Here is a 21056-nt window from a genome sequence, read left to right as displayed (position 1 = left end):
CAATTTGGCCAGCCAGTGACAGGGCCAAACCATGTTTTAAACCCCCACCCCCCCCCGACATGTTCTAGTCTAGGTACAGAGCCAGACACCCTTATGTGTCAGTGCACAACAGGGGGAAGGAGACAGAAACTGTTCCTCTCTTAAATACCTGCCCAGGGGACAGTCAGAATCTTGATACTGAGCATAAGGGATTGGGGAGGGGGAGGGAATGTAAGTGCCATCAGAAGTGCTAGACATCCCAAAGGGGACATAGCAAGGGAAAGGGCATGGCCTTTCCTGTACCCACTGGTTAGCGACTAGAGTCCATCACTGCCAGGAGTGTGCACAATACCCTTTTAAAAGGTGTAGCAGTTGCTGCCTCAGTCTGTCACTCCCAGCACTCTGAAAGCATTCTGCTTGCCTTTGTCCTTAGTAGGAATCATACCTTTGGCATTTGCCACTGGTGCTGTGCACCTCAGCACATTTCCTTACTCCTTGGCATAGCTGTTCTTTAACAGCCACATTCCAGTGTTTGGATTAGAACAGTTTTACTCTGTCCATATTGAGCAGATGAATCATGTTAGAAAATGTTTTAACTGGAAAAGTGTTTAATCAAACTGAGAAAACATATTTAAGTTCAGTTATTGGTCTAGTGTGGATGGGGCCTGAGAAACAAGGTTAAATTAGTAGCACAGGTTCACCCTTGATCAGCCTAATGCCCAGCTCTTTTCTGCTGCCACTAGATCACATGGGTCTCTTTTCCGTAGCATCGACGTTTTATCAGTCACAGGATTACTAAAATACTATAAATCAATAGAACAGGACAGAAAATTGCTTTCTTACATGACTGCAACACCATGCTGCTGCTTATATCCTCTGGAATGACAATGAGACATTTATCTTTGTGCAAAAAATACCAGTTCACTGTATGAATTGCCAAGTTATATATGGCTAAAACATTCCATTCAAAATGTTATTCTTTGCTAAAATGAAAACTTCCACTTTTTAACGATCACAGGGAAAAAAACTCAAGCTTCTGAACACAATAATACCAATAGGTTAATATTTACGTACTGCCTTAAAACTTTTCTCCCAGTCATTCTTCTTCCTGATATTTGCTTGAAACTTGTGCCAAACTCTCGAAAGACCTTATTTTTCTTAAATATTTTTAAATCTACTCACAAGGGGAAATGCTCATAAAATTCAGCTTCAGCCACAATCTGGACTATGGCCTGCCAAGCTCCACAGAAATAAATCATCAAGTCATTTTGGCATACTGTGGGCCAGAAGGACCATCTTCTGAGGTAGATTTAAAGCAACATTGTTCTGTAAGCTATGTCCTCTGTGAAAGAGATTGAGCAGTAGGTTGAAAGACTGTATTTTTGACTCTCACTTACTTGAATTTCAAATGATCATCTGAAATAAATCATGGGTGTGTGTGTGTGTGTGTGGCGGGGGAGACTGTTAATTACAAAATCATGGATCCCAGACTGGTCAAGAGATTCCCAGGCTAGCAGGAACTTGAGGAGCACTGCAGTGACCCCTCTAGCTAGCTGAAGAATGGCAATGCTAGACCCAAAGGAGTCCTGTTCATCTGATTCCTTAGAAAGAGGAGTCCAAGTTCCTTGTTGGGAGGAGTCTAAAAATAAATCAGAAGGACCTGTCTTCTCCATCCAAAAAGGCAAGTCACAAGAGACCATAATCTGGCCCAAGGTCTCTTGACAAACCAGTGAAAGACTCTTTACTGATTTCAGTGAATGACACTGGGGTTGTGGCATAATGACAGACATAGGAAACTTGGCTTATTGTACTTGGACTGTATGAAACTACTGAACAGTAACAAAAGCAACTCAGAGGAAACTTGCTAGTGTCAGGTTTTGTTAGAACCCAAAACTTGGGGTAGAGTCACCACAAGATTCAAGTCTTTAGTCATGCTTGAGCATGTTTAGGTTTTTGTGTGGAAAGCAAGCGAAAAGTGATGGCCTTGAAACCAGGCAAAAGTCAGAAGTTTTGCTATTTGTGGTTTCACTACAACTCCAAGCAAAATACTCAGGCATGCAAACTTGCATGAACTGAAAAAGGAAAATATTTGAACTTCCTGGGAAGTGAAGCAGCAGAATCTTGCAATGCTCCAACTGCACCATCAGTAGATCAATAACTGTTTTATGCCACCTCTGGTGGGGATGTAGCTGATGCAGCCAGAACCTGGGAGCCGTTTTCAGTTTTCACTTGTGAGATGTAATCACACTAAAACAATTGTGGCTGTGCCTTCTAAAATCCAAATGGAAAAATTTCCCTTGAAGTTATATATGTTATGTGAAGGCACTGTTACCTATTTCATTATCATTACTGATGAGCAGAGTTGGGCCTATGCTCCAAAACTTGGACCTGGCTCTAGATCCGAAATCAAATTTCAAATACCCCAGAGTTTGTGCTGGTTCAGAGGCAGGGTTTTGGCTGGCCTGTTATATACACAGCAATCATTTTTAAAAAATTGTATCTCACCCCCCCCCCAACTTCTCTCAGAACTGAAGTTTCAGTTCATCTTTATTTATACAAAGCATCCTGTTAAATATTTTAAAGATCAACTGAATCAAAATAATTTTTCACCAGGGTTGGATGACTCTGCAGATTATATATCAGGATACAGGCAGTGTGGCCTAACTCTACTGAGACATGACAGTAGGTATAGGTATCAGATAGTTCCTCCTTGATTCTCTTTTAATTAAATCTCTGTTTTTTGTAGTAGTGGCAAGATAAGACTGATTTCATCACTGCTTGGTTGTTAGAGCATTTATGCACTTATTTCCCTCATATACTTTTGAGCTGCAAAGAGGTACTGAGAAATACATACCAGGCAGTTAGAGGTTAAGGATCATTTGCATAAATTAGCAAGTTTTGCAAATGAATTCATCTAGTGAAAAGTAAGACACGGGACACTGCATTTTAATAATTGACATTCCTCATGAAATGCAATGTTCTTGAGGAGGAAATTGAGCTCCAGGTTGCTATTAGACCCAGCGGAGCAGCAAGAGCTGGAAAGAAATGCCATCTCACATTATGAGAGTTACTGCTCCTGCATAACAACTATCTTCCATGCTGATGGACTTTTTAATAAAATTACTAGTAGGCACAGAGAGGGAATCAGGAGAAATCCAGGCATCAACAATACTGGACAGGAATCTAAAATGAAAGAGGTCTTTCATGATGTGGTCTCAACATCCAGCCAGGAATTCATTATGCTCTGCTTCTAAAACAACCTTTCATTTTCCATTTTATTTGGCAGCAAAAATCCCTTTACTTTATAATATTACTAAACACTTATAAGATTACTTCAAAGTATGCAGGGCTGAGTGGAAATGATAAATTATCTAATTTTTGGTGCCTTGTCACAGCATAGGTTAAATTACAAAATAAAGATAAGTGATCCACTTACCTGCCTCCTGCTGTCCTGATCAGTTTAAGAACACATTATGTTACAAATATTGGTCTTGATACATAAGTAATGACTTTCATAAGGTGCTAGTCAGTCATTCAATGTCAGAGTACCTACATTGTGTGCCATAAGTACAAATTATGCTCAGGAAGAATTGGAAACAAATCTGCCCTTAATGTTTCCTGGCGTAATTTAAAATGAGCTTAAAGTGAATTAAATCATTTTACTCAATGATATACTTTCCTAGGTTCATGTGGAGTAACTATGTCGTATCAATTAAATCTCAATGAACTGCAGCAGCCGATAAAATTTTCCCCATTGACTTGTAATATTCCTAGATATTGATGGGAGAGTTATTGTCATTCATCTGAGTATAAACCTGAAATCATGTAGGGAGAGTGCTCTGATAAACTTCCTGCATTGGAAAAAGAAACTGATTAACTATACTAGCTGTACACTATATTTACCATTTTCTTGTCCTTTCCCACTGGGTAAATTGTATACTGATATTCTTTTACTTTTTGTATGTGTAATTGTAGTTACCCCATTTCTGCCACTGTATTTTCTCCATATTTGCAAATAATCTGCTAGCCACTTAAGAATAATGGGGTGAGATAATGTTACTAAGATTTTCTCCCTCCAGAGCTTAGAACACTTTGAAACTAGATTGTACAAAGTACTAGGAAATATACGGCAGTGAATAATGTTTTACTGGTAGCAGGATGGACAAGTTCACCTAAAAGGTCTTTTGTGTCTCTAATTTCTATGATCCTATGACATCGAAGAATTATTGATGGTTTATTTTTATTCTTGAATACGTTGTATTTCCTTCAACAACAAACCCTCAACCTTGTTAATGATATTTATTATAAAAACAATTAAGACTTTTAAACTTTTGAATACAGACATTGAGATTCCTAACTGAAATGAGTTTTGTGGTCTCAGCATACTGCTGAGTTGCTGTGGATCTCTTTATCTTCAAAAATACCACAGACATTATTTAGGCAGATGACAGTCCATGCTGAAGAGTGAATCAGTTCAGAGTGAAATCTTGACCTCACCCCTCCCATTGAATTCAATGGGAAAAAACTCTCTGACTTCAGTGGGGTCAGGATTTCAACCATAGAGTGAATTCTGTAGCTCTCAACCTAAGAAGTATTTTCTAAGTCTTTGGATATATCATATCATAGAGAAGTTTCTTCAGGACTGTTTAGCAAGCCTGTGGATAAATAGAACTTCAATTTTTAACTCTTCATGAACACAAACAACCATCCCCCACAAATATTAAGAGGAATATTCATACAATTGTTTTCCAAGAAAATAAAAAACAAAGGGGCTCTCAGATTTTTCACTGAATAATTTAATATGTTTCCCCAACAAAGTAAGCCTGTACCTTAGATCAGTTTAGCCCTCCAACATGTCATGTGCAAAAGAAGCAGTCAGCTGGCCTAAACAGATGCCCACAGCTCCATGGAATGAAACTTTACTCTGAAGAGTGTGGTAGCAGTATAAAGAGCCTTTTCACCAGTGTATTGCTGATGGATCTGAGCTGCTTTTCATGTATGGATGCTACAGACTCCTTATATTTCTACATTTTAATAACAGTGAACAGCATAAATTATCTCTAATTCTTGATTCTGCAAGGAAGCAGCCATCTGGTCTAATACCACTGTGACAGTGATATAGGACTGAACACTCTGTGCTTGGTCTGCTGCACAGAAAAGGACAATAGGACATATTTTAAAATGTCAGGATACATCAGAACCATATTCAGGAAAGTTTGCATTTATGAAAATTGATTGTATTGGAGATATATCATGATGCAGATCTAATCATGGCTGCTGGTATGCTGAATTAAATTAAGAGCTGATTTGAATTTTTCTAATTAAAGATGTTATTCCTTCTCCCATCATGCTTTCTCTTTCTGTAAAGGAAGCTTATTTAAATAATTTTCAGAAAAGCTTTGTGGGAGAAAATTAAAGCATTAACAGTGAGTGCTGGGTTCAGTGGTCATGTACATGAAGTGAATTTGATTGCCTCATTGCTGTATTCAGTGGACACTTGTTCGTATCCCAAAACTATCACTGGTATTTGCACAATGCTGATTATTTGAACTGGATAGGCTTAGTAACAAGCATATCAAAGGTACTGCAAGTTAGCATGGAGGTACATAGTCAGAGTGGTTTGGAGAGCCTGCATGGCGTACTGCACGCTCTTTCTGGTCCTAGCTAGATGCCTCAGTCTTGTGTGTGAGAGACTTTTGCAAATCCAAGGAAGAGAAATGCAGCCTTTTTTGGGAGCAAATAGTCTTTAGTGGTAAGCAAATCTGAGTAAAACCAAAAGTATGGCTTGCCATTGACAAATTAATTTCAGCTTTAGTTAGTAGTTTGTTAAATATTTTTGAATAAAGTAAACTTCTGAAAACTTGTTAAGCTGTCATTAAAATTAATGGTATAGTGTATCGCTTTAATTTCACTGGTGGCCTACCAAGTTTTCAGGCACTTACATTTTATTTAAAAATAAACTTAAAATACTACTTTGTACAGCAGTTAAACTGTGGAGGTCAAAGAGTTAAATACCGTAGCAGGATTTTTAAAGGGCTGCATAACTTTATGACCAGTAATAACATTTGTAGCTTTACTTGCTAGAATGGGGCAATCAAACTGCATAATTCAGGGTGATGATTACCACAGAGATATGAAGTAATCCTCCCACCCTTTCCACCATGTTGAACACTGCATAATTCGCCAGCTGTTTTTTTTCAGAGCATCAAACATAGGCCACTAGCGAGACACAAGGCCAGTCTTGATGGATAATTGGTCCAATCTGGTATGGTAAACTGTATGTTCCTTAGATGAGATATGGTTGGGTTTTTCAGCCTTCCAACTTGCTGTTCGGCCTATGGACTATGAATGAAAGGAAGTGGTACTTCTGGGACTAGATATCATTCTTCCTGACAATTAGAGTTGTCCAATGCTATGACTTCACTTCAGGAAGCATAATCTCTAGAAGCATTATGCCAGTCTTTCTGGATAAGTTGTGTAGTACCTGATCCATTTTTGGAGCACTTCAGGATTCTGACATCACAGCCAATTCATCTTCCCAGTACCATTACACCCCCCATTCCTGGAATGATGCGTTCATTGATTTCATCCACCTGAGAGAGAGAGAAAAAAAACAACAAATCAGTGAGGGTAGAACAAGATATGCACAAAGAAAGGTAGCTTCCAGCTAAGGTGAGCTGATCATAGCTCCTAATGGCTTGGCCAGAGGGACAGTCCCTGCTAGAGCTTCTGCCTAAGGACTGCCAGAGCCCTTTGAATCACAGTTGTGGTCATGTATACAATGCAAACAGAGTGAGTACAGTCACCAGATGCGAGGTGATGATAATTAAGAGCTAGATCCTCCATTTCTTGTACACCCCAAAATCCTGAGCGAAGACCCTGGAGCCTAACTGTATCTAGCAAAGTCTCACATCTTACATAAACAGTATGTGTGTTTGTGTGCAAGGAATGTAAGGATCCAGCCCAATGACTGTGCTTTATGTTTGGCCACTAGTTGGCCGCCACAAAAATCAAAACACTCATTCAACCCAGAGGTATCCAGAGGTTTTCCAGCGTTGAAGAGCACCTCATTTTTTTGACAATAGTTTGGCTTATCTCTACTTAAAATTTTATATCAGAGCTTGAGGGAAGATATAAAGAGTGATGGGTGATAAATACAATCAAGCTTCTTCAGGTATTCGAGATGCCCCGTTAGCTCACTGATAGATCACTTGAAGAGGTAGTGGAAAAGCCAGGGGTTTTAAAAAATTATTTCTCCCTCTTTCCTTCTGTTGCATATCTGACTCTTTCCTGTTCCACCATTTAACTTTGTGTTGTAGCTCGGTAAATAAAAGCGTAGTTAGGAAGCCTCTGAATGTAATTTTTTAACCCTTATATTCCATAGAAGTGGCTACAAAGTATAGCAAAAAAATCAGTTAGACTTAACTATTTTGTCTACCACTTTTGGGGAACCAAAGGAGAATCTATTTAAATCTATTGAGCTTCATAGAAAAAATGAACTTGAGTCACCTTCCTTTCCCTGACAAAGGGAGTAGTAGAAGTACACCTCTACCCCGATATAATGCTGTCCTCGGGAGCCAAAAAATCTTACTGCATTATAGGTGAAACCGCGTTATATCGAACTTGCTTTGATCCGCTGGAGTGCACAGCCCCGCCCCCCCCGAGCGCTTTTTTACCGCGTTATATCCGAATTCATGTTATATTGGGTCATGTTATATCGGGGTAGAGGTGTAGTAATTTCCTAAGTTTTCCACCTAATTACTGCAAACTCTATACCGGGGTCGGCAACCTACGGCACGTGTGCCAAACACGTCACACAAGCCGATTTTGAGTGGCACGCTGCTGCCTGCCACGGTCCCGGCCCCCAGCCCGACTCAGCCCCCCCCGCCCACTGCTCTCCCCTGGGGGAGCAGAAGGCAGAAGCTTGGTCCTGCGGCAGCCAAGCTTCTCCCCCGCCCCGCTTCTTCCCCCAGCATGGTGCTTTCCTGCCCTTCCTCCTCTCCTTCCCTGCGCCGATCAGCTGATGGCTTTTGCGAGGGGGGAGGGGACAAGTGGCAGCCTGCTCGCTGCTCTGTAGAGGAGGCAGAGAAAGAGGTAGGGACGGAGCCTTGGGGAAGGGGGTGGAACAGGGCATATCCCTTCCAGCCCCCTGCCATGAGCAGCTCAGGGCAGGGGGCTGGGAGCACTCCCACGAGCTGAGCACCCCAGCCCTCTGCCCTGAACCCCCCCCACACACACCCCCAGCCTTCTGCCCTGCACCTCCACAGCCCTGAACTCCCCCCACACCCAGCCTTCTGCCCTGTACTCCCACACACCCCCATCCCTCTGCCCTGACCCCTGAACCTCCACCCCCCCCCTCCCTCTGCCCTGACCCCTGAACTCCCCCCCACACCCACCCTTTTGCCCCGCCCCCCCCCCCCCCCACACAGCTCTCTTCCCTGAACCTGCCCCCCAGGTCTGGGGTCCCGGCTGCCGGCCCCTTGCCAGCCGGCATCCCAGCCGTAAGCCTCGCTCAGCCTGCTGCCGGCCTAGGTGAACAGAACCCCAGGCTGGCAGCGGGCTGAGCAGGCTGGCGGCGTAAGATCAGCATTTTAATTTAATTTTAAATGAAGCTTCTTAAACATTTTGAAAACCTTGTTTACTTTACATACAACAATAGTTTAGTTATATAATATAGACGTATAGAGAGAGACCTTCTAAAAAATGTTAAAATGTATTACTGGCACGCGAAATCTTAAATTAAAGTGAATAAATGAAGACTCGGCACACCACTTCTGAAAGGTTGCCTACCCCTGTTCTATACTATAGAAAATTGCTATCCTGGAAGCTGTAACTAGATGGAAATTAACAAACATACCTGGCCATATTCATATGTATCCCTTTTGCAACTCCACTAATGTTACACTTCTGTAGGTGAATGAGGTTATACGAGGGATAAATTCAACCACTGCACTGAATTAAGGCTAAGAACTCTCCCTATGGGATGTATTATTAAAACAGGATATTAACAGCAATTTTGTTTGGTAGTTGAGGTGATTCACTCAGTGAAGTTTCCTTCTGCTACTGCTTCTGCAACCTAAGATTTTTAAGTCATGGGTGGGGGGAGGGGAAAAGTAGACACTGATTAATGACCCTACAATCAGGGGTGCTGGAACAATTTGTATTGTGGGGGTGCTGAGAACCATTGAACCAAACTGTAAACCCTGCATATGATGGAAACTACTTCAAGCCTGGGGGGTGCTGCAGCCTACAATAAATCCTTGGACTGGGATCTTGTCAGTACTCTGAAGTAAGGCAGGGTCATGCCTGGTCAGTACTTGTATGGGAGACCTCAGAGGAAAACCCAAGATGATACAGTAGGTAGCTCTTTTCTCTGTGCATTGGTTCTGAACCAGTGCCCAAGCTCAGTACTATGGGGAAAGCAGTGAGCTGTTGAAAGTATTGATTTTTGGGGATGAGATTAATTAATATATGGAGATATCCTATCTCCTAGAACTGGAAGGGACCCTGAAAGGTCATCGAGTCCAGCCCCCTGCCTTCACTAGCAGGACCAAGTACTGATTTTGTCCCAGATCCCTAAGTGGCCCCCTCAAGGATTGAACTCACAACCCTGGGTTTAGCAGGCCAATGCTCAAACCACTAAGCTATTCCGCCTACCCTCCACCACTGCATCAGGGGTGCTGGAACAATTTGTATCATGGGGGTGCTGAGAACCATTGAACCAAACTGTAAACCCTGCATATGATGGGATTGATGTAAACCCAATGTCTTGACTATTTGAAGATCATGGTCCAGAACCTTAATATATATGTTAGCAGGGCTCAGGAAAGTATAAAGAAGTAAAAGCTTAGGACAAATTCACTGCTGAGATTGACAGATAAGGCAAGCCTCTTGCTGGATGACAACTAAACTAGAAAAAACTAGAAAGATGTAAAATTAACACGGCACACAGTAAATAGATTAAAAACTGGCTAACTGATAGGACTCAAGATCCAACTAATTGTAAAGGGGAAAATCCTCATCAAACAGATATGTTCCTAGTGGGGTCCCACAGGGATCAGTCCGTGGCCCTACACTATTTAATACTTTAATTAACGATGTGCAAGAAAAAATCGTCACTGAAAGTTTACAGATGACCCCAAAATTAGGGGAGTGGTAAATAATGAAGGGGACAGGTCACTGATCCAGAGCAATCTGGATCACTTGGTAAACTGGGTGCAAGCAAACTATACATTTTAGTAAGGCTAAATGTAAATGTGTCCATCTAGGAACAAAGCATGTAGGCCATACTTACAGGATGCAGGACTCTCTACTGGAAAGCAGTGGTTTCAAAAAAGATTTGGGGGTCATGGTAGATATTGAACTGAACAGGAGCTCCCAGTACAATGCTGTGGCCAAAGGGGCTAATACAATCCTTGGATACATAAACAGGGGAATCTTGAGTGGGAGTAGAGAGATTCTCTTACTTCTGTTTCTGGCACTGGTGTGACTGCTGCTGGCACAGTGTCCAGCCCCGGTGTCCACAATTCAAAAAGGATGTTGATAAATTGGGGAGGTTTCAGAGAAGAGCCAAGAGAATGATTAAATGACTAGAAAACCTGCCTTATAGTGATAGACTCAAGGAGCTCAATCTATTTAACTGAAAGAGAAGGTTGAGAGGTGACTTGATTGTCTACATGTATCTTCCTGGGAAACATATTTAATAATGGGGTCTTCAATCAAGCAGAGAAAGATATAACATGATCTAATGCCTGGAAGCTGAAGCTAGACAAATTCAGACTGGAAATAAGGTGTACATTTTTAACAAAGTAACTAACCATTGGAATAACTTGCCAAGGATCATGGTAGGTTCTCAATCACTGACAACTTTTAAATTAAGATTGACTGTTTTCCTAAAAGAGATGTTCTGGGAATTATTTTGGGGCAGTTCTGTGGCTTGTGGTATACAGGAGATTAGTCTAGATTATGACAATTGTCCCTTCTGACCCTGAAATCTATGAATGGGTGCTAGGGAGGAGAAGACTACCAAAGCCTTGAACCTTTACTGTGTATGAACAGTGCTGAACAGCTCATTTTCTAAATCATGCTTAGGTTCTCTGGAAGCTGAGCAAAAAAAATCCAGAGAACGTTTCAGAGTACAAACAGCAGAAAATCCACTATCTATACATTCTAAAATTAATGTTACAGTATTATATAACTACAGTAGAACCTCAGTTATGAACACCTCAGGCATGGAGGTTGTTCATAACTCTGAAATGTTCGTAACTCTAAAAAAAGTTATTTCAAAAGTTTACAACTGAACATTATCTTAATAGAGTGTTGAAATTTTACTATGCAGAAGAAAAATGCTGCTTTCCCTTTATTTTTTAGCAGTTTACATTTAACTCAGAACCGTACTGTATTTGCTTTTTTGGTCTCTGCTGCTGCCTCATTGTGTACTTCCAGTTCCAAATGAGGTGGGTGGTTAATTGATCAGTTTGTAATTCTGAGGTTCTACTGTAAACCCTGGTCCATGTTTCTTGATTAAATAGCAGGCATCAGTTGACTCTGATAGTTTTGTATAACCCACATATCATGAAAAGAAGTTTAAACTTCCTTTGACTAGCAGGAGAACTTCACCACTTACGCAGCTTGATTATTCACTCCAATTCTATGCATTCTCTGATTTAAAAATATATATATACTGTTTTGAGAGAAGAAAAAGTAAATAAAAGGACAGTCCCAGTATATTTTCTGATAAAATCTGCCACACTGGAGATACTTCCTCCTTTGTACCATAATGAACTTTATGAAACAAAATGAAGTTTACTGGATGTAAGAGGAAAGCAAAACATTATGAAACATGCAATTTGGGAAATACAGATAGCAGAACAAAGCAGAAGCTGGATGGTTTATGCTACATTTTATCCTATTATTTTAAAAGGCTGAAAATATTTTTTCTGGATTAGTGATATAAATAATACATTTTTTTTGTGTTCACTCAGTAGACTGTTAGCAAACATTTTCCTTTCAATCAATCACTCAAGAAGTCAAAATCTTTAACCACATAAAAGTCTATCGAGAACAAGTTTTATTTACAATGGTGACCTGGCCAAGAAGGCGCAGTAACTGCAATATGTGTCATTACTTATAGACATTCAAGCACTGTGGTATATTACCAGAAAGCTCCCAAACATATCAGCATACATAAATCAATTATATAAAATACCACAAACATCAAATAAAACAATAAAATAGAAAAGGTCATAACGCCACCAGACAGGTCATGAATAACAGCTACAAGCATCAGCCAGTGATTGATCCAGACTATGAACAAAAAGACCGAAAGATATACAAGTTGCTCCTGTTGGATCCTTTTGTGCTGTGTTCAAAAAAGTGTCACAACCTTTGATGTTGTCTCTGACTTTCATTACTTTGGTCTATATTTCATTATAAAACATTAATTTTAAAGCTTTGTATTTATCAAAACTGGGTTTTACATGCTTTGTATAAATGCTCATTCTTAACAGTTACATATTGCTTTACAATTAATAAGTTTTCAAGCTATATTCATGAAGATTAATAATATTTGGCATGCAGTAATACTGTCTGAGCTGTTGTAGAACCATTTATCCAAGAGAATTGGTCAAGGAACATTGTTGGTGACAACACTTTTTTAGATAACCACATTTTTCCATAATTCAAAGTAACTGATTTCAAGAACACTGACAGTTTGTAATAATATTGAGCCAAATCTTGAGAGGCTGAAAATATGACTGACTGTTCTAAAAATGTGGCTGATTGTTTGTAATTATATGTATTTGTCTTAAGTACAGACAAAAATATAACAACAATCAAGTCAGTCTTTAGAGAGCTGATATAATCAGCATGTCTGAGCTATCTTCAAAGATAAAAAATCATGGCTAATGCAATAAATGCAATTTTAAATACAAGATCAGAGCTTTGTTAGTATTTATATGTATGTCCTGTTCTCAGGTGCCCATGCCAAATCCCCACAAGACCTGAGGGCCCTATTACCCACTGCCTTGCACCTTATGAACTCATTTGCATCTGTGTAAACCAGTGGCTCTCAACCAGGGGTACACATACTCCTGGGAGTACGCAGAGGTCTTCCAGGGGGTACATCAACTCATCTAGATATTTGCCTAATTTTACAACAAGCTACATAAAAAGCACTAGTTAGCAGTACAAACTAAAATTTCATACAGACAATGACTTGTTTAGACTGCTCCATATACTATACACTATTTATATTCCAATTGATTTTTTAATAATTATATGGTAAAAATGAGAAAGTAAGACATTTTTCAGTAATAGTGTGCTGTGACACTTTTGTATTTTTATGTCTGATTTTTGTAAGCCAGTTGTTTTTAAGTGAGGTGAAACTTGGAGTACACAAGATAAATCCGACTCCTGAAAGAGGTACAGTAGTCTGGAAAGGTTAACCACTGTAAAACCATAGGCATAGTTTGACTTCTATATTTGGGGGGGGGAGCCCCAATCAGGCCAGTGGGGTCACACGTGGGGGGCAAATTCCACACCTGGCCAAGGCTTGCAGTTTGGGGCCATGCCACTCTGCCATTCTGATTTGGTAGCATCCTACACTTGCTTTGCTCAGGCATAAATGACTACCTCAGATCAAGACAGTGGAGAATCAGGTGCTGAGACCAAATTGTTTGGTATCTTAGAGTTTTTCAAAATTAGGAAGCCACATATGAAATTCAGAATGCAGCATGTATAAAAAGATTTATTTAGCACTTTCATGATGCCAATCAACATGATGCCAATCAACCGTATGTGTCAGTAAATCAGATAGCACGTTGCATCACCAGGTTGTAGGGTCTCATCAATAAGACCTGGCATATAATTCAAAGCTCAGACCTTTCCAATGAAGATTTCAGCCATTTACATTCTAATAATGTGCAATTCCTGTTCTCCTATTTTGGGCAAAGTGGTTTGCTAAGCTGGCAACTGCAGTGCCCTGCTTGAAATAGGATTCATTGTTTAAAATGAACAACAATAACAAAAACACCATCTTTGTGACTGCACCAAAAGCTTGTTGAATAGAAGGATAAATGTGGCTGAAAACATTAGCTCAGATAAATTCCATCTCATTCAGCTCCAAATATGGCCATATTTTTTTATATTGAAATTCAAAGAAACTGGATCATCCAGATGCTGTATTCACATTTCCAGGCTTCAGAGGGGTTTGGGTAAAAAAAACTTAGAATGCTAAGCATTTTGGACAAAATAGTTTTTGCTTCATTGATGACATATGCATTTAGAAACAAATACTGCCCATTTAAAAAACAAACAAAAAGCCCCCCTCAGTTTTCAAATATAGACCCTCCGAGCATACAGAGCCCGAGCAATCTGTTTTGCAACATGACATCCAATATGATTAAGAAATGTAATACATACTAAGAAAGTCTTAGATAATTTACACTATGCATTAAAGTGTTTTGCATGAGAATATAGTATGATGCAGACAGCAGAAGAATTATGTCTTTCATTAAAAGGTTTGAAACTCAGTGTGCTATGATATAACTATAGCAGTTTTTCTGTCTCAGTGAAGCCTTTTTATTTTAAACACTGCCTTGAAAAACAGGGGATGCATATGCAATAGCACTACTTTAGCGATATGTTTTAACTTAATATCACCTCTTTGTAATTACACACTGTCAGTTTACCTGATGTCCTGGGGTTATGGGTGAACAACTACGTTGTCACTGTTCTTCATCTTGGTGCATCTGATGCAAGCTGTAAAATAAGAGGGCATTTTTTCATCATTTAAAGTAACGACAACCAAAAACCCTAGTTCAAAGGCTATTTGAAGCTGTACATTAAGAATGATCTACATTCAGGTCAGGATTAAAAAAGAACCAATTACATGGAAGAAATATATATATGCCACAGATCTCTTCTATGTAAATCAGGATGTGTATTTCTTGCCTAATTTCAAAAGCAACAAGAACAACTTGCAAGGATACATTTGGGTGGCCTTTGAAGAAATGCAGATTTAATTTCTATGAAACTTAAGATGGAGGGAGAGGAAATATAGCATGATTCACCTGAGAAGGTGGCTCACATGTTGGGGGAGATCCGGGCTCTTATTCTACTTACTTTTTACTGCTTGAGTGGTACAAAGCAGATGAAAAGTTGGTTTACCTGCATAGGATAATTCCCATGTAGTATACCACATGCATAACCCAATCATATCCCTACCCCATCTTTGTTGTCCTGCGCAGGGTGGGAGTAGCAGAGGTAAAAGGGATATGGCCAAGATGTTGCTGCAGTTCAGTGCTCCCTTATTGTCAGAAATGCCATCCACACACCTCAATGGCTGGGGGAAGTTGATAGGGCTGGTAGTGAAGAGGAAAGCCCCAGCAGTGAGGGAGGGAGATACTCAATGAGGGACACTGAGTAGCTCCTCCCTCTCTCCTTAGAATCGTTGACCAGTCGGAGGAGGGAGGAGGCGGTTTGTGAGGCTCCGGCGAAGGGACAAAGAGTGTGATAAGACTGGAACTGGAACTGGGTATAGATACTGGCACTGGCTAGGCAGGGAGACTGGGAGCTGGGGAGTCAGGAGGGGAGGCTGGGACTGGTTGGGTATGGAGTCAGGCTGGGAACTGATAAGGGAAATGGGTTTGGGGGAGCTGGAGCCAGTTGGCTGGTGGGGAGACAATGTGATTGGGCAAGGAGCTGGGGTAGGGGAAGAGATTGGAGCTGGCTGGACAAAGACTGGGACTAGGGACCAGTGGTGGGGAATGGGAACGGGGAGGGGAAACAGATCTGAGAAGAACGTGGAGTTCAGTGGGAGAACTTGTACTGGCTGGGCAATGACACAGGAGTAAGGAGCCAGGGACGGGAGACTGGGCAAAGGGAATGGGGGCTGGAGACTGAGATTGGATGAGGAGCCTGGGGAGGGAAACTAAGACTGGGAGCCAATGGGGTGAGGAAGGGAATAGATAGATCTGACAAGGAGTTGGGAGTGGTAACTGGGAATGGTTGGGCAAAAAGACTTGGACTGGGTGTGGAGAGGAGGAGAGACCGGTAATCAGACAGCGAAACTGGAGGGGAGACTAGGACTGGCTGGAAAAGGAGACTTGTTGAAAAGCCTGAGGAGTGATTACAGGCACTGGATAATCAAGGAGAGTGGGACTGAGACAAAGACACAGGGTGGGGAAGAGACAGGACTGCGATAGGGACAAATTGAAGGGATGGGGCAGAAGGGGATCCAACTTGGTATGAAATGGGCAGACAAATCTGTGCCCACTACAGCACACTCCACTTCAGAGTCTGTAAAGGAATCCAAGATTCCTGAGTCTCACCATTCCTGTGCTTTCAGTAAATATCTGTGAAAACCTCTGGCAAAGTGTGAGTTTCATTCCCCTCTAGTGCTGGTCCACACAGAGGATGACAGCTTACTATTGCTATCGGTTACTCTGTGTGCTCAAGAGGTGGAGATCTGTGTGATGGATCTAAAGGTTCTAACCCTGCTGTTGATCATGTGGTTGTCAATATGATGACATATGATGGAATTTCTAGGGTTTTTTGGTTTGTGCTCCTAAAAACCTAGGAAATTATACATACACAAAACTACATTGAAAGGACATTATTAAACTTGCAAAGTCAAGCACTCAAAAGTTAGGAAATGCCAGAATTAAAGTTGTTTGTGCAATCTTAATTCAGTCCCTGTTTGTCTATGCATTATTATGCTGTCTTTATTTACATGATCACATGCTATTTTCCCCACAGGTCCCCTGCCTCATTCAGTACACAGGATGAACAGTGCTCAAGTAATGAACATCTATTCAATATATTATTATCATTACACAGACAACCTTAATTCTGGCATGTTCTAACTTTTTTGACTATGTGGCTTTGCAACCTTAATGTAGCTTTTTAGTATAATTATTATATATATTTGTTGTGATCTTGAGAATCGAACTTGATTTCTTATAATTAAGGCCCATAAGCTATTTCTTTTGACACAAAATATTGGGGAAATACTAGTATTTCACTTAATCTATGTATGTAACCAGGAGCATTCTATGCTTCTACAGATGTTTGTTTGTATCCATAACTAATCATGAACAATTATCAATAAGAATTTAAGGAATGTTGCTTCTTTTGTGGTGTGAAGTTATATAAATCATTCAGCTGAAAGGAGAAGATTCCCTGGAGATATATAGTATATTGAATTTTTCAGAGGAAAATTGTGTCAATGTTTGCCATTTGATTCAATGATTGCCATGGCAAATGAAACCATTTTAGAAAAAATATAATTTACATAGATTATCACTTTTTTATTTACTTTTCTCCACATTAGGGAGTCTTACATTTGTGACAAGGAAATTTCTCTATAGTTTGATTATCCTTATTTAGGTTTCAGGCCTTAGATGTCTATATAACATCTTGCTTTCTGTCTTCTGCTTGGTTGAATTATAAAGATTTAAGGTATTGAGGTTTACAGCCTGGAGTGGAGGCAGACTTAGGGAGTAGTTCAGAATGGTTAGCCCTCCGTGCTATTGCTCTGAAATGTGAGATTCCTCTCACTTGTCAGGGCTTGTGGACTTTTCCCCCTTCAGAGGCCTATAAACTTGTCTCTCTTGGAGAGGGGTGGGGGTGGGTTGATGGAGAGAAGGGATGTTCACTTCTGCACATAGCTTCCTGTGCCAGTTACTCATTACTGGGGATTTTTCCATCCAAACTTATGATGTTGGCCTCTTTATCTGGTATAATATTGTATCTCTCAAACTCTTGTATAAATGGTGAATGAAGGACTATCAGTCCCACTACTGGACCAAATATATACCCAGTGGCATCTGCCTGCCTTTAAAAAAAAAAAAAAAAAAAAAAAGTATGAAGTGCCACTTAACTTTTACAAAAATGAAATTAAGGCCTTCTGTGTATCTTCATTGATATTATTTTGCACATATCCATTGTCTCACATTCTAAACAAACGATTTCACATCATCTGACAAATCGCATACAATGTTCCTTTTTTGGCTCAGTTAATAGAAATGCTATATAATGTATTACTGATCCATAACAAGGGGAAATGAATATATAATAGTACCCCAAAATAAGATCAAATTTCTAAGTTTCACTAATGAAATCAGAAAAACAAAATTATGTCTGTAAGTTTGTTTAACGGGCTCTGCTGTCATAGGTTTTATCACATATATTAGGCCTGTTACGGTGTTGTTGAGCACCTGAAACTTCTACTGAGCACAGTAAGAATTGCAGGTATCTAGCATCCTGCAAAACGTTATATGTTTCAGCCGAAGTTTGAAGCAGAACACTGCAGTGCCCGACTTCCTGCTGACTGACTCAGAGACAGGAACCAGTTGCTGAGACTAGGACAAGGAATGGAGCCAGGCTAGATCATAGCAGCACCAGTAATATGTTTACTTTAGAAGTTATTTATTGCTTTTAGCTAATAAATAAATTATTCTAAAAGCTGGCCTCAGTCATCACTGAAATACTACACCCAAAATTAAGCCAATTAGAGCAAAATAGCCCACTGTTCTAAGGTTCCTGAAATACATAAGTAACTATGGAAGAGTGATTTTAAGTCTACATTTCCTTGTGTGCAATCACTTTGTTAGATCTTTAACTTTATTTTATTTTAGTTTTTACTCTTAAATATTCCTGTCCGGCTTGTACAGAGGTGTCACTGTCACCTGGGTGGCAAGAAGGTGCCTTGATAAGAGCTTGGCTTTGTACCTCCTCTTAATTGTTAAGCTTCTACACATTAAGAACTGTGGAATAGGTTTTTAGTTTGTCTTGTGTCTATAATTTACATATTTATTTGAGCAGACATGCAAACTGGACAGTACAGTATCATAAAAGACATTAGAAGTATTAAGTTCCCTAGATTTCACTTATCTTATGTCATAAAAATAGAAAAACTGTTTTTTTTTTAAACTGATGGATATGATATACTATTGAATATGTTGTCTTAGGCAGTTAGAGAGATCACTAAAGGAAGCCTTGTTCTTTTCATTTAGAATACATTTGAAAATTATTTGCAGTTCATTCAAACGGTGCAATAGGAAAAATAAAGGCCCCTATTTCTGATAGTTGATAATGTTCCTTAGATCCCGAGTTCTGCTCTGAGGCCTTGCAGGATCTGGCACTTAATGTAATCTGCTAGCTTGAAAAATGAAACAGAAAAGACTGATGTAATAGTTCTATCATGCATCTCAGTCTATTGTACATTCATATTTATGTCCACAGAGGCTACACTGTACTGACTTACAGTCCCATTGACTTCCTGTCACAGGGTGGCTGGCCCCAGTAAATGAAGTAGGTACAGCTTCCCTGTAACAATGCATGTCCATCCATGTGGCCAATTAAGAGAGTGGTGCAGCACCTAGGGCCTATAAAAGGTCAAGGAGAGACCAGTGAGGAAGAGAGTCCCAGTTAGAGTAGAGTAGGTCAGGTCTCTGGGGAAAGCTGCAGAGAGTACTTGGCAGGCCCTCCCTGGGAAGAGGGAGGAATTGAAGGCAGTAGAGATGCAAGGGGAGTTTGCTGGCTGGCATCCCTGACCAGGCCAGAGGGCCGAAGACCGGATGAGCAGTAGCAGTTCCCTTTGCTTGCTGGTTCTAAGCTGGAGAGCTGGAGCCAAGGGATGGGAGAAGGTTGAAGGCAGGGGAGCAGCAGAGTTTACCTGCTGACATCACCATGGGCTAGAGAGCTGGACCCAGAGGAACTGAGAGAGAGAACTGGGGGAGTAAAGGACTCCCCTGGCAGTGATGCTTCCAGCAGAGGCTGTGGGGGTTCCTGCTGGGAAGAGTGGGGTTGTACTGCAGTTGGAAGGCTTGGGATGTCTGTCAACCCTCCAGGATTAGCCTGGAGTCCCCAGGAATTAAAGATTAATCTTTAATTAAAGATGATGTCATGTGATGAAACCTCCAGGAATTCATCCAACCAAAGTTGGCAATCCTAGGTGGCTGTCCTGATACAAGGACAGGAGAGCTAGGGTACGGTGAGAGATGCCGGGGCTGTATGGTGCATGTATTTGGACTATGCTGAGGGAAATTTGGACTATGGTTGTGGGACTTGTGTTTTGATTTACATGCATGTGACTTTTGTAGTAAATAAACCCTGTGAGGGCTGTCCTTATACTTGGGGAGATTCTGTGCACTAATTCTGGCAACTCTGAGAAGATGGGAAAACTGCAGCGGGCGTGTCTGTCATGCTGTAGTCTGCTGCAGGAGGGTGCTCCGGATGGGGTGGCCCTATAACACTTCCAAATATACTGTTATAATTTGGCCTGGTATTTACCAGTTGGTTATTTGCACCAGTGGCTTTCAACCTTTCCAGACTACTATACCCCTTTCAGGGGTCTGATTTGTCTTGTGTACCCCAAATTTCACCTCACTTAAACTACCTGCTTACAAAATCAGACATAAAAAACAAAAGTGTCACAGCACACTATTACTGAAAACTGGCTTACTTTCTCATTTTTATCATATAATTACAAAATAAATCAATTGGAATATAAATATTGTACTTACATTTCAGCGTATAGGATATAGAGCAGTATAAACAAGTCATTGTCTGTATGAAATCTTAGTTTGTACTGACTTAGCTAGTGCTTTTTATATAGCCTGTTGTAAAACTAGACAAATATCGAGATGTACCCCCTGGAAGACCTCTGTGTACTCCTGGTTGAGAACCACTGATTTACACTACCTATATGACTAGTTACAAATATAAACAATATAAAAGTGGGGGATTTTGTCGTTTAAAAAGTAATTAAAAATCTGCCATATATATTTTTAATTCACGGCTTTTCATATCTTCTTAAACTACATCTCACAATGAATGCAGTGGCTTCCAACATATTGTTCCCTTCAGCCCAACGTGTGCTGAGGCCCCAGTCCTGAAAGCACTTACATATATGCTTGACTTCAATGGGACATAAAGGTAAGCATGTGCATATAGATATAGAGATAGCAGCAGGGCTTCACTATGTTAATAGTGGATGGATTATTTCTATTTGCTGGAGAAGAAGCCTGAATTTGAAATGGGAAAATAATAACTTTTTTCCCATTCAGAGTCCA

The sequence above is a fragment of the Trachemys scripta genome, chromosome 11, assembly GCF_013100865.1.
Source record: "Trachemys scripta elegans isolate TJP31775 chromosome 11, CAS_Tse_1.0, whole genome shotgun sequence".
NCBI classification, from domain to species: Eukaryota; Metazoa; Chordata; order Testudines; family Emydidae; genus Trachemys; species Trachemys scripta.
Note: the sequence above shows the minus strand (reverse complement) of the source record.